This window comes from Mustela erminea, chromosome 4 (assembly GCF_009829155.1).
Source record: "Mustela erminea isolate mMusErm1 chromosome 4, mMusErm1.Pri, whole genome shotgun sequence".
In the NCBI taxonomy this organism is placed as follows: Eukaryota; Metazoa; Chordata; class Mammalia; order Carnivora; family Mustelidae; genus Mustela; species Mustela erminea.
The window spans coordinates 147,412,736-147,431,327 of record NC_045617.1 but is presented as its reverse complement, the minus strand read 5'-3'; the positions used below and the strand labels follow the sequence as shown (position 1 = coordinate 147,431,327).

General features: G+C 40.9%; 1 long non-coding RNA gene across 1 annotated transcript in view; it reads left to right on the top strand.

Moving 5' to 3' along the window:
- The first annotated feature begins 10,049 nt into the window (after positions 1–10,049).
- Positions 10,050–18,592, top strand: part of LOC116589245 — a 52,920-nt gene continuing 44,377 nt past the window's right edge. The window contains exon 1 of the long non-coding RNA XR_004285266.1: positions 10,050–10,231. This is a non-coding gene — a long non-coding RNA (uncharacterized LOC116589245). The remainder of the gene's footprint in view (positions 10,232–18,592) is intronic.

Sequence of the window (18,592 nt, the reverse complement as noted above, 5' to 3'; positions counted from 1 at the left end):
ACAAATTGTGCATGTAATCTAAGTCCCCATGGTTTCGGGCTTTCCAAAGCCGCTCTCAGGAAGCCAGGATCCAGGTGCCCATTCTGAGCAACAAGTAGTTGTACAAATTCTCCAGGAATATATGTTCATTCTCACTTCCCATGGCTGCATCCGGCTTCTCCTTGGCCCTCCTTCTGCATGTACAGAAAGGATGGGCGCTATTCTAAGGTGGCTTAGCAATCTTTAATTTCCACTTAAAAAGTATCTTTGAACTTATTTAAAAAATCTCTATAAGTGAACTTTAAAAAAAAAAAATTTTTTTTTTTTTTTTTAATTTTTAAGTCGTCTCTACATCTGGCATGGGGCTTGAACTCATAACCCTAAGATCAAGAGGCATGTGCTTTACTGACGGGGCCAGCCAGGCACCCCTCTATAGTGAATTTTACATCCTGTCATGTGTGGCCTATCTTCTCAGGTCTTCCTGGAATGACCTTGATCCAGCGGCATTTTATCTAATATACATCATTATGTCCTCTGACATTCATTTCCTCAAGTTCAAATGTCCTCAATAACCGTCTCATTATTTGACTGACTTTTCTTGCATCTCCTCTTTAATATAAAGGCTTAACTGGAAGAATATCATCCAGTCTTTCGGTCACTCTTAACGTGCTGGCCTGCGGCAGCCGAAGAACTCCAAATAGGCTCATTTGATGTTGCTGAGGCCACGGCATTGGGCATTTAGAATATGATTTTAGGTGCCAGCTGTTTGATCAGATTCGATGTAGAAAAGTCCAGTCATTTCTTCTTCTGTCTCTTTGGCCTATGTCTTCGTTCACTCCGGAGCTTGGCTGAGCCTGCTGTCTCAGACCACGGGTGTGGGGTTCTGCCATCAGATCTGGCTCCTGGTCTCTGCAGGAGGCTGGGGGCCGCGGGCTTGAAATGTGCAGCAGTGGCGCGGGAGCAGGGAGCTCAGGCCTGCGACAGGTAGCATCCAGATGTTTCGCTTCCTTTGTGTTCACACTGGGTTGCCTTTCCCGCACGCTCTCATCAGAACTCTCCGTTTCATCCTCCTCCTCCCCCCACGACTGCTCCCCCGCGGGTCGCCCAGCTCCGGGTCTGCTTTCCCGCGGCAGACCTGAGTGCCCGCCTCTCTCCGCTGGGTCCCAAGGTCCGCCGTTCCCGGCGTGCGAGAAGCCGGCAAACCTCGCGAGACCATCTTCCAGCCACAGGGTACGGGTAAGGCAGAGGCGGTAGGTACCCACCGAGGCGCTCTGGTCAGGAAGGGGCAAAAACCTCAAGGATCAGGATGCTATTTTAATGCAACATTCAAAGAATCAAAAGTGATGCAAAACTCCGAGATGAGTAAAACCCGAGAAAGTCTCAATGAAGACCGGCTGTTGGTTTGACGACTTTGAGTTCCTGTGTCCCAGGAACGGCCGGTGCCCGTCAGCCCGTGGGTCCTGGCTCCGCGGGTCCGGTGGGTTCTGGAGGGGTGACCACGGTGTGTGGACAGATGGGTCAGTGCGGGCTCATGTGGAGTCACTTTTGAACCCTGTGATACTTTTGTTAACTCTCCGGTGGTTCAAGATTCGGGAGGGTATGCTGTGTGGCCAGGGGCGCACCTGTTCCCTTTGGCCTCAGGCTCCAGCGGGGCGCTGCTCAGCGCTGTCCACCCACAGTGAAAAGGGGTTTCTGTATTATCCTCCGAGCAGGATTGGGGCATTGTTCCAACCTTTTAAATGCCCCCTCCTCCTGAAAATAAAAGAGCAGCTTCCTTCCGAGGTGAAGTCAGCCGCTGTATAGTAATAAGTACAAATCACAGGCTGCTTTGTAAAATCACAAAATCATATTCTTACAAAATGTACTGCACTAATGATTATTTGTGCACTTTTCCCTTTTCTTTATTTATTTGTCAGAGAGAGAAAGAGAAAGCACAAGCAGGGGGACCAGCAGACAGAGCAGGCAGTGGGAGAAGCAGGCTCCCCTGCTGAGCAAAGAGCCTGATGCAGGGCTGGATCCCTGGACCCTGGGATCATGACCTGAGCCAAAGGCAGAGTCTTAACCAACTGAGCCACGAAGGCACTGCTCTATTTTTAATCTTATGAAGAACCTCCATAATGTTTTTCATAGTGGCGGCAACAATTTCCATTCCCACTAACAGCAGAGTTCTCTTTTCTCCACCTCCTCACCAATGCTTAATGATTTTTTTTTTTTTTTGTCTTTTTGCTAATTGTCCATCTGACCAGTGTGAAATGATCCTTGTGGCTTGCGTTTCCCTGATGACTAGTGAGGATGAGCTTTTTCTCATGTGCCTATTAGCTATCTGTATGCGTTGTTTGGGGGAAAAAAAGTCTTTTCAAGTCTTCCCATTTTTAATCATATTATTTGTTTTACTAATATTAAATTGTTCTTTATATATTTTGGACACAACTCTTATTGGATGTATTATTTGCAAATATCTTCTCATTCGGTAAGTTGCCTTTTTATTTTGTTGAAGGTTTCCTTTGCTGTGCAAAAGCTTTTTAGTTTGATGTCATCTATTTGTTTATCTTAGCTTTTCTTGCCCTTGCCTAAGGACACTGGTCCAAAAAAATATCACTAAGACTGATGTCCAAAAGTTTACTGTTAATGTTTTCTTCTTTATGGTTCCAGGTCTTACAGTTAAGCCTTTCATACACTTTGAGTTTATCTGTTGAGTTTATTTATTGAATTATTTTTGAGTTTATTTTGTGTATAGTGTAAGAAAGTGGTCCAGTTATATACATTTTATATTTGTGCAGTTTAATAGAATACCTTCTCTTCTAATAGTCCCTTAACATCAGAAAATAATGGGAAACACTGTCTACATAACTTCTACTTGGAATGTGCTATATGGTGATTTATCATAACCTCTCTAGACCCGTGAAATATAGTGTTCTTTTTATTAGCCGTGGTGGTCTTCATTGTCAAAAAGCATCCAGATCATATTTGCATTACATGCTATTAGGAAGATCAATCAGCAGTAGATGAACGTTAGCACTAGAGCACAAGAGAGCCTTCCAGTATACTATTTATCCGGTTTGTTGGAATAGATTTTCCTCCCTTGTCGACATATGCCCCTTCTTTGGAAAGGTTTGTCCTTATTCAGATTTCATTCACCTGACTATGCTAGAGTTTCACCATAATCCTACCTGTCCTAATTCAGAATTTAGGGTAATGAGGTTTCATTTTTGAATATAGTCAAGAAAATGGATCACTTCCTTTTTAAAATAAGAAAAAGAAATTTTATGCAAATCCAGCAATTTCACTTCTGGATGTTTATCCAAAGAAAATAAGAACATTTATTTAAAGGAATACATGCACCCCTATGTTTATTGAAGCATTATTTACAATAGCCAAGATATGGAAGCAACCTAGTGTGTACTGATAGATGAACAGGTAAAGCAGACGTGATATATACTTATACATATGCACATGCATGTATGTATGTTTGTATGTATACACTCACCCATAAAAAAGAATGAAATGTTGATATTTGCATTAACCTATATGAACCTAGAGGGAGGATATCATGCTAAATAAGTCACATGAAAGAATCAATATTTTTAAAATGTCCATACCACCCAAAACAATCTACAGATTCAATATAACCCTCATCGAAATACCAATGGCATTTTCACACAACTAGAACAAAGCATCCTGAAATTTGTGCAGAACCACAAAAGACCCTGAATAGCCAAAGTGATCTTGAGAAAAAGGAACAAAGCTGGAGGGATCCCAGTCCCTGGTTTCAAACTCTATAAGAAAGCTAGAGCAATCAAACACTGACACTAAGCACAGGAACAGATACCTCGATCAGTGGAATAGAATACAGAGCCCGGGAACAAACTCTCACTTATGCGGTGAATTAATTTATGACCCAGCGGGCAAGAATATACAACAGAGAAAAGACAGTCTTTTCAGTAAGCTGTGTTGGGACCGCTGGGCAGCTCCATGCTGGAGAATGAAGGTAGACCAGGTTCTCACATCACACACACACACACTCAAAAGGGGTTCAAGACTTGAATATAAGACCTGAAACGTTAAAACTGCAGGAGAGAGGCCGGGAACATTATCCTTGGTGCCTCACGTGGAAGAGACGTCCTGTGCACTAAGAACTCCTTTGACCTCGGTGCAAATAATCGCCAGAGGAGGACAGAAGGTTCTGGAGCTGCCTCCACAAAGGCAGACCATACTTTCAAGAAGGAGACCGTGCAAAGCAGCGAGAAGGAAGATGAGACGCAGTGGCAGAGTATCTGTGCACGGGGTGGGTCGTGGACTCAATATTCTCCTCACGGGCAGGACCACTGGCTAGGACAGAGAGGGCTGAAAGTTTGGGATGCCAGACCAAGGCAGAGAGGGAAGCAGAAGAGGGAATGGGGTAGAAAGGGTGGGGAGAGAGAGAGGCACAGACCTGTTCTTGGACGACCCAAAGGACTCACAAGCTGAACTGAGCATCCTTTGAAGATGAAAGATGCTGTGTTTGTGGGAAGGCTCTCATCCCTGCAGTCTCGCTGTCGCTAAAGCCAGAGAAGCGAAGGGCAGGGCAGGGCAACTGATCTGAGGCTGAGAGCAGGACAGTCCCGCAGGTGGATGACAGCGTGGTGTTCAGGATTTATCTGAGGTGCTGGGAACAGCTGGCGGAAGGAGCGCAGGAGCCTCCCCTGCACCTCAGGGTCACGTTTGTCTGCACACATGCACCTCCCCGGAGCACCCTGTTACCTCCGTGTTGATAATAACTACTAATTTTATTTAAACACCTTGGGCAATGTTTTCAAACTTGTGATGATCCCTCTGTTTCTTCACCCCCGTCCTATGACTTCTTTCATCTGCTGTGGCTGAAAATGGGTGATCTTGGATGACTTTAGGTTCTCTCCTTCAGCATTTCGTCCTCCTGCTCCCGTTTGTCGCTTTCGTATGGCTCAGCGCTGACACCCGGTGGCCTGTGAGTATAGAGCAGCGGACAGGCTGGGTTTGCTCCAGCTCGCCTGGGGAGAGAGGGCAGGAGAGCACGTGCTTGGTGGGGAAAGGCAAGCGGAGGCTCCTGCTCCTGAGCCATCACACCAGGAAGGCATCCTTTAGGAGCTCAGGGGACCCTCAGAAAATAGGAAAGCCTTTGGCCACAGACATAGACATGCTTCTTTGAGAGCTAAGTGAGCCAGAAATTATAATCAACTGGGAATGAAAGCTGATCAAGCTTTTGAAGACAAAGAAAAACAAGCAAAGAGAAGCCCTCTAGATTTGGGAGTATTAGGCAAAAGAGAATCAGAATGTAAAGCCTTTTTGGGAAGATGTGGGCTCTCAGGTAAATCTTTTTTTTTCCCCCCCAACAAATATGTATTGAGGACCTACTATAGCTAGCTTATGAAGTAGTCATGCTCTGTGAAATATCCCCTTCCCAATCCTTGATGAAATCTTGGGCAGATTTAGTAACTTTTGGCTACTAAAATTCCATTTTGTTTAAAACTTCAATAATACCCAATTCAAATCTCAAATAGTATCATAGCCTCTCCTACTCTAGGCACTAGGTCATAAAGAAAGTCTTCACTTTAAAGAAGTCATCATTTTTAAAACTGAGATATAATTGACACTATGTGTTGGTTTTAGGTGTACAATGTAAGAATTTGATAAATGAATTCTCATGGAGAAAGACTCTCCTGTCCCCTTCAATGTCCTTCTAGTGGGACTAAAAATCGAATTGACAGGAGACAAATTAAGCAGAAAAAAATAAAATTTAATAGCATACCTGTGGGGAACCCATATATATAAAAATCCAAAGACAATCAGGCAAAACGAGGCATATATGTCATCCTGAAGTACAGAGAAGGAGGCAAGGGTCTGGGACTTTGGAAGGAAGGAGAACAATTTGCAGAGGACTAGGAAGACGAGCAGGTGTCCGTAATTAGAAGTTTGCTCTGCCATCCGGTGGGTCACTCGGATAACGTTTATCTCTGGTAATAACCCTTACTCTGGGAAAGACCCCAATTTAGTTTCTTTGATGTAGTTAAGGGAGGCACAAAGTTTCTCTTGGTCCTGCAGGGTCTCATTTGCCTTCGGCTCAAAATAATCTTCATGCCGAAGTGGTCCATCTTGGGGCAGCCTGCCCTCGGCTCCTAGAGCATGTATGACAAGATGATTATCACAGTAAGTTTAGTTAACACCCATCACCACACACAGTTATGCATTTCTTTTCCCTTGGGATGATAACTTACAGGATTTACTCTTTTAACTTTCAAATCTACATCACCATGTCGTCAACTATAGTCATTCTGCTTTGCTTTATATCCCCAGGACTTATTTATAGGAAAGAAGTCATAACTTTTAAGCATTGAAATTACATAAACCCTTTTATCTGACCCTATTGTAATAGTCTTAGTCAAGAAACTGACAGCCTCCAACGCTCCAGCCTCTTGGGTGTTTACTCAAGTCGGGGAGACTTCTGGAACTGTGTCTCTTCCCCACTCTGGGCAAGCTGGGGTGATCATTCTGCTCACCTCACTGGTTCACTTGTCTCTTTAGAGATCACTGTTTTTTATTATCCCATTTGTTTCTTTCAGCTGTTTGGTCCCCCATGCCTCCCCACCCTGTTTGTTTCAAATGGGAGAGTAAATCTGGTCCCTCCTCCTCCATCCCATGGAAATACATGAGTCATTTTCCATGCTTTTGTTTCCTACTTATTTTTGGTTTTAATTTACATTTCTCTTACCTAATGGGATAGGGGGGCATTTTTTTCATGTGCTCATTGGCCACTGGTTTATCTTTTTTGATGAAATGTCTATTTAAAATTTGTGCCTTTTTTTTTTTAAATTGGGTTAGTTATTGTTCTTGAGTGGTAGAAATTCTTGTGTTGTATACGGTGGGCATGAGTTTTTCATCAGATGTGTGTTTTGCACATATTTTCTTTCTTTTCTTTGCACATATTTCTATAGCATGCCTATTCATTTTTCTTAACATTATTTTCCCCAATATTTTATTTATTTATTTATTTATTTTATTTATTTGACAGAGAGAGAGAGACACAGAGATGGAACACAGGTAGGGGGGTGGGAAAGAGAGCTGCAGGCTTCCCGCTGAGCAGGGTGCTCAATGCAGGGCTCGATCCCAGGACCCTGAGATCATGACCTGAGCCAAAAGCAGACGCTTCACCGACTGAGCCACGCAGGCGCCCCAACAGCATCTTTTGTTAAGAAGAAGTTTAAAAAGTTTTTAGTAAAGCCTAATTTATTAGTGTCTTTTTTATGGAGTTCTGTGCCATTTTTAAGAAATCTTTGTGTACCTCCAAATCACAATGTTATTCTTCATTGCTTCCGCCAAAAGCTTTATAGTTTCATGTTTATCGCAGATTAATTTTTATATATGGTGTGAGCTAGGGATAAAGATGAACTTTTTCCCCATAAGAACATCCAGTTGTTCTAGCATTATTTGCTGAAAAACAACAAAGGCTTCTATTCTTTGCGTGTTTTGTTTTTATTATTTCATTTTTGAAATATTTTTGTTAGTATTAATTTTTAGAAATTTCAATCTAGCATAGGTAGCATACAGTATTTTATTAGTTTCAGAAATACAGTGATACAGTGCAGTGATTCAGCAGTTCCTTACGATACTCAGTGCCCTCCATGGTAAGTGTGCTTTAATCCCCTTCCCCTCTTTCCCCCATCTCCCTACCCATCTCCCCACCCATCTCCCCTCTGGTAACCATCAGTTTGTTCTCTGGAGTTTAGAGTCTGTTTTCTGGTTGTCCTTTTTTTTTTTTTTTTTTTCTGTTTGTTTGTTTTGTTTCTTAAATTCCACATATGAATGAAATCATATGGTATTTGTCTTTCTTTGTCTGACTTATTTTGCTTAGCATAATACTCTCCAGCACCAACCATGTTATTGCAAATGGCAAGATTTCATTCTTTTTTTTATGGCTGAATAATATTGCCTTGTATGTATATATACATATACATACACACATATATATATATATACATCTTCTTTATCCATTTATCCATTTCTATAATTTGGCTATTGTAGATAATGCTGCTAAAACATCAGGGTGCGTATATTCCTTTGCATTATGTTTTTGTGTTCTTTGGGTAAATGCCCAATAGTGGGATTGCTGGATCATAGGGTAGTTCTATTTTTAACTTTTTGAGGCAACTCCTTACTGTTCTCCATACAGTTTGCATTCCCACCAACAGTGCACGAGGTTCCTTTTTCTCCACATCTTCACCAGCACGTGTTGTTTCTTGATTTCTTGACTTTAGCCACTGCTGACAGGTGTGAGGTGATATCTCATTGTGGTTTATGATTTCAAATGGGTTCTGTTCTATCCCAATCTAATTTTTCAACCCTTTGCTGGTATCATACTGTCTTCAATCTGTAGTTTTGAAGTCAGATAGTGTAAGTCTTCCAACTTTATTGTTTTTCAAGATTGCTTTGGCTGTTCAGGTCCTTTGTATTTCCATATGTGTCTTAGAATAAACTTGTCAATTTCCACAGAAAAATCTTAGTGAGATTGTGATTGGAACTGAACTGATTCTATTGAATCAAGAGATCAATTTGGAGATAACTGACATGTCAACAATAGAGTCTTCCAATCCTTGACATTTTAGGGTTGCTATTTATACAGGGTTTTAATTGATTTGTAATGAAATTTTGATGGAATATACTGGGTTTGATACTCTTCTCAGATTTTATCCCTTTCATCTATGTATTTATTAGCAAAAAGATTTTTATATTATTATCTTTTTAATGTTTGCAACACCTACAGTATAATCTCTTCTCCCTGATAATGGTGACTTGTGTCTTTTCTCTTTACTTTTTTCTTGACCAGTAAAATCACTAGAGGCTTTTTGATTTTGTTTGGTCTTTTCAAAGAACTAATTTTAAGCAGATTATATTAAACAGATCTTTATTATATGTTTTCTATCTTATAAAATTCTTTTTATTATTTCCTTTTACTTTCTTTGAGTTTATTTTGCAGTTCTCTTTCTAAGTGCTTGGACTCAATTTTTAGCCCATTAAATTTCACTTTCTTCTCTTCTAATGTCAGTGTTTCCCTCTACATCCTGGTTATGTTTTTATTATTATTTAGTGCTAAATAATTTCTGATCTATTGTGATTTATTTTTGACCAACATATTATATTATATTAAACATATTATATTAAAATGTCTCTTACTTTCCAACCATGAATTTTACTAGTTATCATTGTTTTTGATTCTGAACATAGTTGCATTATGATATAAGCAACCTTGTATCTCTTATATGATATTATTCCTTGGAAATTTGTAGAGATGAAGCCAGTGTGTGATCAATTATTATAACTCTTATATGTGGGCAGGAAAATTATGTATATTCAGCAGTTGTTGAGTGGTATGTTATATATGATACCTATATCTATATCTCTATCTATGTCTTTTTTTTTTTTTGGCTTATTTAAAACAGGGAAGTAAGTCTGACCCCTGTTATTCTACCTTGACCAGAAGTAGAAATACATGTGTCATTCTTAACGCTAATGTTTCCTACTCATTTTTGGTTTTAATTTACGTTTCTCTGATGCTTAATGATAATGTTGGGCACTTTTTCATGCGCTTATTGACCTTTTGTGTGTGTGTGTGTGTGTGTGTGTGTGTGTGTGTGTGTGTGTGTTCGCGCGCGCGCGCACGGGCACAATCTTCATTGGGGGAGGTTTGGTAGTTTTGATTCAAACCGTCTTCATCATTACTATTTTTTTTTTCTCTTGACATGTCCCAACATTTATTCGTACCTTTGGGGGCTACTGTTCCTTTGACAACGGCTCAAGTTAGTTTGGAACGACACATCTCAATACAACATTCTAAGGCCACTTAGAGCCTAGGGAAGGTGCTGCCCTCTCTCCAGGGCGGGATAGGGGCCCAGCGCTCGGGGTGAGGACAAGGGGCGGGCGGCGAGGGCGCGCGCGGCAGCGGGGGCGCGCGCGGGGCGAGGACGCGGGACGGGAGGCGAGCGCGCGAGTAGCCCTCGGGCGCGCGGGGGCCGGGCGCGCAGGGCGGGGCGAGCGCACGCGGGGCTGCGAGGGCGCGCGCGGGTAGGCACAGCGGCTGCGCGCGGGGCGACGAGGGACGCACGGAGCGGCGCGCCCTACTCCGCGTGAGGCGCTCGAGCCCGGCCGCGGATGGCGGGCCTCGGCGAGGGGGTGCCAGGCGGGCTCGCAGACGTCTCCATGTCGCCTACCGTGCGTGACGCGCCGCGGAGGAGCCTTTCCCGAGGTAATGGGACGAGGAGGAGCCTTCCCGAGTTCTCCATCCTCACGCCCGGGGTGCGCGGAGAGGTGACTCCCTTTTCCCACGCGGAGCCTGGCTCCTCAGGAGGATGCTGTTTTCTGGTCCCTTGGCTCTGCTGCCTTCCCTCGCGCCCCTCGGCCTGCAGCCTCTCTCCCGCAGCGCCTGCTTCTCCGGGACGAGCCTGGCGGCCCCTCGCCTCCAGAAACCCTCCCTCGGTTCCCACGATGAGAAGGCCCGCTTGTGGGCGCGCCTGCTGCGCCCTCCTGAGACGGATTAAAATACATTTTTATCTGCTGCTTCTTTCAGTTACTGAGGGGAGAATTTTAAAATCTGTGATTTTGAATACGCCTGTGTCTCCTTTTAGTTTCGCCAGTATGTCTTGAGGCTGTTATTAGTGCATGTAAACTTAAAATCACAGTCGTTTCTGGGGCGCCCGGGGGGCTCAGTCGGTGAAGCGTCTGCTTTCCGCTCTGGTCGTGAGGCGGGGGTCCTGGGCTGGAGCCCTGGGTAGGGGGAAGGGGAGGTCCCTGCTCAGGGGGGAGTCTGCTTCTCCTCCCTCTGTCCTCACCCCGGCTCATGGTCTGTCTCTGGCTTTGTCGCTTGCTCTCTCAAATAAGTAAAAAAGTATCTTTAAAAAAATAAAATTATGGTTTCTGATGAATTGTTCTCTTTATCGTTATGAAATGGCTCTCTTTGGCCATGCTTGTTGCTTAAAACATGTTTTCTTTATTGTTAATATGGCTGTGTCAGTATTCTCTGCTTAGAGTTTGCTTGATCACTTTTATATATACATTGCTTATGTATAAATATGTAAACACTTATTTCAGGCCTCAGGCCATAATTGGATTAAGGGTAACACTGTGGACTTTCTCATGCAATCTGGTTTTGTTTTTGTTTTTTTGCTTTGTTTTTTGTTTCTTTTGTTTTTGTTGATCCTGGTTTATGGTACTTTAATAATTGAGTACAACCTGTTGCTTGATGCGTTGGAACTTTGCCTGCAGAAATTATCATTAGCTGAGTTAGAGGTGGAGCCCTCCAGACAGGATCTGCATTTGCCTCTCCCGGGTCTGTGGGATCTACTCCTCTAGGTTATTCTTACCTAAATGTTCAGCAAGAGGATTGCCCAGTTCCCCCAGCCGGTGTGAATTCAGGCTGAAAACACTCGTGAAGGCTAGCTTCTGTTTGTTTTTTTTTTCCTCTCTCCTACTTAGCATTAAAATTTGATCTAATAAATTTTCTTGCTCATCTTGAGCTGGGGCTGAGATGGGAGAAGTGGGAGATTGAGGAGCAAAACCAATTTATGTCTACATTCTTTTTTTTTTTTAAGATTTTATGTATTTATTTGACAGACAGAGATCACAAGTAGTCAGAGAGGCAGGCAGAGAGAGGCGGGCAAGCAGGCTTCCTGCTGAGCAGAGAGCCCGATGCGGGGCTCGATCCCAGGACCCTGAGATCATGACCTGAGCCGAAGGCAGAGGCTTTAACCCACTGAGCCACCCAGACACCCTGTCTACATTCATTCTTAAATTGATGGTTTTAGCCACTGGGATCGCTTTTGGGGGGAAGATCTTCGTTAGACTCCTCAGCTGGGGAGACTCTGGGCTGTGTCTCTTGAGCCATTTGAGGCCTTGAATGCAAACTTCGGTGTCTGTCTCCATCCTCCCTCCTTGTTTGGGAAAAGGCTGGCTACAGTCTTATCTGTATTCAATCCCTGACTTGAGAATTCCTTACTTTTGTGACAGGTTATTGACTCTCTTAAGATTGTCAGATTTTTAGTTGTTTTTAACAAGAGAATTCATTCAGGTATTCAGCCCATCACCTTACTGGAAACAGAAGGTTTTTTGAAATATGTATTTTTTAAAGATTTTATTTATTTATTTGACAGAGCATGGATGAGAGAGAGCGAGAGAGCACAAGCAGGTGGAGTGGGAGAGGGAGAAGCAGGTTCTGCACTGAGCAAGGAGCCTGATGCAGGGCTCAATCCCAGAGCCCCAGGATCATGACCTAAGCCAAAGGCAGATGCTTAACTAACTGAGCCACCCAGGCACCCCTGGAAACAGAATCTAAATTTAGCACATGGCACCTCAAACTCTGTTAGGCTGTTTACTTATGCTTTTTTTCCTCTCACATAATTAGAAATGTCAGTATAATTGAGAATGTTTGTTTCCTTTAAGTTCCATGACTAGAAATTAGGAAGGAAATTAACCACGGCTTTAGTGGTTAAGTGTATAGTAACCATTTCAGGAGTGTTCCTAGCTTGGGTCAATTTTTAAAAATGCTGCCACAAAGTTTTGAAGAAGATACCACAAGTCACTTACATCTGTTAATTTGAAACTGGCCCAGTAAACTTAACATTTTTATTTTTAGCTTTTGCCTCCTTTCAGTTTATACTTCTGTTGTTGTAGCCTTCTTCCAAAACAAAAATCTCACAAACAAGCTATGGTGGGCTGATGATTGCCCTTAACCCCCAAAGGTATGTCTGTAGGAGCCTCTGAATGTTGATCTAGTTTGGGGAAGAAGAGGATCTTTGTAGACATAATTAAGGATCTTGAGATCATCCTGAGTTATCTGGGTGTACCCTAATACAATGGCCAAGGATTTTTGAGGAAAAGGCACAGACATAGACACGTAGACACAGAGGAGACACAGAGTGAAGGTGGTGTGAAGACAGAGCCGGAGGGAGACCAAAATGATAAATCTGCAGAAGGAGGAGAAAGGCACAGACACGCTTTTACAGCTCCAAGTGGGAGCCAGCCCTGCTGACACCTTGATTTCAGACTCCTGGCTTCTAGAATTGTGAGGGGATGCATCATTTCTGTTATTTTAAGCTGCCTGGTTTGTGAGAACTTGTTTCAGCAGCCCTAGGAAACTAATAACTAGTTGTACACATTGTCCCTACGCCCGTAAGTTTTAAAAGACTACAGTCTAGTTTGCCATCAATTATGGTAAAAAAAAAAAAAAAAAAAAAGATGGCAATGAGCTGAGAGAACCAGAATGGGACTTCAGAACAAGTAGAAAGCTTTTCTTAATTCTCAACATTACTTTTTAACTGCGTTGCATTCAGGTTTGGCCCTTGCCATCAGCGCCCTCTCCTTCCTCATCTTTAATAGTATGTTTAATGTTTGACCCTCCTGTCCCATCCTTCATGCCTCCCCTAACCCATACACATTGAAAAAAGCCTCTCTGAAATGTCTGCAGTGACTCTGAACTTGGCAGAAGAGTCATTTTTATCCAGGAAGACCAACAAAAAAAGAGTTCCTAGATTTTGGATAGCTTTATTTATATTCCCAGCAGCTCCCTGAGGTAGGTATCGTTGGGACCATTTTATTAAAAAGGACAGTTTTTTCATTTTTCCTCAGTTAGAATCAATGAACTGGAACCAGAAGGAGCCTTGGAGCTGTTGGCCTGACTGTTTTATTGACTTGTTAAACAGTTCTGTGTGACTCTGATGTCCCAGATTCTAAGACGCTCTGGGGATTCAGCTGTGATTAGTCTATTCCAGGCTTCACCTTCTGGTGAGCCACTATCTCTAGCTGTTAGCAATAGTGTAGTGTTTTGTGGCATTAAGAAATGTGATGTTAATATTAAACCAAGGTAATTATAAGTATGCATTTTTTACACATTCCAAGAAAATGTAAATGGACAAAGATGTGTTGTAGAGCTCTATTTCTGTTGGGACCTACACATCTACTTTATTCATAACTACTATATAGTATTTCATGGAAGAATGTGCCATAATTTACTTATTCCAATTTTAAGATGGGTAATGGACCCGAATAGATATTTTTCCAAAGAAGACATATGGATGGCCAACAGGTACATGAAAAGGTGCTCCACATCACTCATCATCAGGGAAATGCGAATCAAAACTGCAATGAAACGTGGAAGAGAATGACTACTATCAGAGGGACAAGAAATAAGTGTTGGAGTGGATGTAGAGGAAAGGAAACCCTTATGGAATGTAAATTCACACAGCCACTATGAAAACAGTATGGAGGTTCCTCAAAAAATTAAAAATAGATGATATGATCCAGCAACTCCACTTCTGAATATTTATCAGAAGAAAATGAAAGCACTAACATGAAAAGATATACCCCTCCAGTTTCACTGCAGCTTCTTTATAATAGCCCAGACCAAACAGGAAGCAACGTAAGTGTCCAACTATGGTTGAATGGGTAAAATGTGGTATTATAGAATACCAGTGGAATATTATTCAGTCATTAAAAAGAAAATCTTGCTATTTGTGACAGCATTGGCTGGACCTCAAAGGCACTATGTTAGGTGAATTAAGTCAGACAGAAGACAAATATCATATTATCTCACATATATGTCAAGTCTAAAAAAAAAAAACCTCACAGAAAAAGATCAGATTACAGTTACTAGAGGCAGGGAGCAGGGTTGGAGAATTTGATGAAGATAGTCAAAAGGTGCAAATTTCCAGTAACAAGTGCTGGGGATGTAGCATATAACACAATGATCATATTTAACACTGCTTTATAGTATAGCTGAGAGTTGCTAAGATAGTAAATCCTAACAGTTCTCATCACAAGGAAAAAAGTTTTTTCTTTAGTTTTTTGTATGTGTATGAGATGATGGATGTTAACTGAACTTATTGTGGTGATCATTTCGCAAAATATATAGCCAAGTGATTATGCTGTACATCTTAAACTTATGCAGTGCTGTATGTTAATTATATTACATTGTATTGTATTACAATTATATTGTAATTATGTTACAATAAAACTGAAGAAAGTCAACAGGTAAACTAAACGAAATACTTAAAAAATTAATTTAAAGGAAGGAAGAGTAATAGGAAGGCAGAGGAATGAGAAAGAGATAAACAGAAAACATAGTAAAATGGAGGACATAAATAATTACATTAAATATAAATGTTCTACAGACATGTGAGTGAAGCCTTTCACTTGGACCTTCAGACCAGTCTTGCTGCTGTCAGCTGAAAGTGGATCATGAGGGAAATTTGGAAATGTCCTTATGGAAATGTCCTCTAACTTGATTGTGGCAGTGGGTCCATATCACAGACCTATGTCAAAACTCACTGAAACTAAATTTTACTTTATGCAAATTATACCCTAATAAAATTATATATATACATATATAAAATAGCATTAACTAATCCCAGTCAGCAGAATATGGAACAGAAGGATCATCATCCAAACTCCATCTGAATTCATGATCAGCAACATTTTGAGATATAATAAAGTACTTATCCCTTAAAGAAATTAAGATAGTCAAAACACGCCAGTTGGAAGAGAGATTATCATAATGTATAAAAGAATAAGATCCACTCTATGCTGTCTACAAGAAATCCACTTTAAACTTAATGATATAGATAAGTTAGAAGTAAAAGAATGGAAAAAAATATACCATGCAAACACCAGTCCAAGAAAGCTTAAATGGCTGTATTAACAATGGAGTTGGCTTCAGAGCAAAAAGTACCAGGGATACAGAAGCACATTATGTCAGTTTACCAAGAAGATGTAAGAATCCTAAATTTGTTTCTGTATAACAGCAGACTCTCAAATTTATGAAACAAAAATTTAATAGAACGTAAAGAAAATGGAAAGTCAGAATGACAGTTGGAGACTTCAACACTCCTTTCTCAGTAACTGCTAGAATAAGAACTGAGAAAATTTAGCAAGGGTATGGAAAAACTAAGCATAAATCAACTGGATCTGAAAGACATTTAATGGAAAATCCCACCTGAAAATAGCAGAACATGCATTCTTTTCAAGAACAAACATCGACCAAGAGAGACTATGTCCTGGGTCATAAAACAAACCTTAACAAATTTTAACTATTGGGATCAGACTAGAAATCAAGAGAAATATACCTGGAAAATCTCCAAATACTTGAAAACTGAAAAACATATTGCTAAGTAATCTGTGAGCTAAAGAGGAAATATCATATGAAATTAGAAAATATTTTAAACTAAGAAAAGAAAACAAGTATCAAAATTTGTGGGATACTAAAGAAGAGATTAGAGGGAAATTTGTAGCATTAAACATACATATTAAAAAAGAGGAAAGTTCTCACTTTAGGAAACTAGAACAAATGAGCAAAATAAACCAAAGCAAGCAGTGGGAAGGAAACAATTAAGACAAGAGCAGAAGTCAATGAAATGAAGAGAAGAAACACAGTAGAGGAAAAAATATGAAACAACATCACCAAGAAAAAAAAAAGACAAATACCAGTATCAGGAGTGAGAACGCTCACTGAAGATCCCTCAAGTGTTAAAAATACCAATAACAAAGGAATATTATAAGTAATTCTATGTACAGAAATTTTAAAAAACTTAGATGAAATTTCCCAATTCTTTGAAAGCCACAAATACCAAAACACCAAAAATATGGACATCCCCATATCTGTACTTCTATAAGTTTCTTTTTTTTTTTTTAAAGATTTTATTTATTCATTTGACACAGAGAGATCACAAGTAGATGGAGAGGCAGGCAGAGAGAAAGAGGGAAGCAGGCTCCCTGCTGAGCAGAGCGCCCCATGCGGGACTCGATCCCAGGACCCTGAGATCATGACCTGAGCCGAAGGCAGCGGCTTAACCCACTGAGCCACCCAGGCGCCCCTATAAGTTTCTTTTGTAAGTTAAAATCTTCCAAAAAAGAAAATTAAGGCCTAGATTATTTCACTGGCAAATTCTACCAAACACTGGGGTGCCTGGGTGGCTCAGTGGGTTAAGCCGCTGCCTTCGGCTCAGGTCATGATCTCAGGGTCCTGGGATCGAGCCCCGCATCGGGCTCTCTGCTCCGCGGGGAGCCTGCTTCCCTCTCTCTCTCTCTCTGCCTGCCTCTCTGCCTACTTGTGATCTCTGTCTGTCAAATAAATAAATAAATCTTTAAAAAAAAAATTCTACCAAACACTGAATGAAGAAATAACACTGATTTAACATATTCTTTTTCAGAAATAGTGGAGGAGGAAACAGTACAACTCATGAGATTCTGCTACCAAAAACTGACAAAGGCTATGCAAGAGAGTGTATACTAGTACTTCTCATAAACATAGGAGCAAAATTCTTAATGAAATACTGGCAAATTACATCAAGGAATATGTAGAAAGAATAATACAACACAACCAAGTGGGGGTTTATCCCAGGAATGTAATGGTTCAATATTCAAAATTAGTCTAATCCATCATATTAACAGATAAAGAAAAAAACCCAAATGATTATATTAACTGATGCAGAAAAAGCAATGGATAAAATTCAACATATACTTCCGGTAAAATAAAAACCAAAGCAAAACAAAAACTCTTAGCAAAGTAGGAATAAAAGAGAATTTTCCTAACCTCATTAAGGGCATCTGTAAAAATCCACAGCTAACAACACACTTGATAGAGAAAGAGTGGATAATTTCTTCTACAATGCTTAAGGAAGATAAGAATGACTGCATCATGCTGAAATTTGTAGTCAGTGCAGGAAGAGGAAGACAAGAAAACTAAATAAATCAACGTAGACTGAAAGGAAGTCATGAAATATCTTTATTTCAGACACCATGACAGTCTATGTAGAAAGTCCCATAGGATTTACAAAACTAAAATCTGGAACTATGCATCTTACCTTTGGGAAGATTTCATCTTCAATAGAATCATCTTACATTAAAAACATTGCAATATGATGATACATTATTTTAATTATATTATCTTGAACTTGTGCTAACTTAGAAATTTTTTTTAAAAGTGTGGATTTTAAAAACAGCATGGAGGTTCCTCAAAATGTTGAAAATAGAACTGCCCTATGACCCAGCAATTGCACTATTGGGTATTTACCCTAAAGATACAAACGTAGTGATCCAAAGGGGCACGTGCACCCGAATGTTTATAGCAGCAATGTCCACAATAGCCAAACTATGGAAAGAACCTAGATGTCCATCAACAGATGAATGGATCAAGAAGATGTGGTATATATACACAATGGAATACTATGCAGCCATCAAAAGAAATGAAATCTTGCCATTTGCGACAACATGGATGGAACTAGAGCGTATCATGCTTAGCGAAGTAAGTCAAGCAGAGAAAGACAACTATCATATGATCTCCCTGATATGAGGAAGTGGTGATGCAACATGGGGGCTTAAGTGGGTAGGAGAAGAATCAATGAAACAAGATGGGATTGGGAGGGAGACAAACCATAAGTGACTCTTAATCTCACAAAACAAACTGAGGGTTGCTGGGGGGAGGGGGTTTGGGAGAAGGGGGTGGGATTATGGACATTGGGGAGGGTATGTGCTTTGGTGAGTGCTGTGAAGTGTGTAAACCTGGTGATTCACAGACCTGTACCCCTGGGGATAAAAATATATGTTTATAAAAAATAAAAAA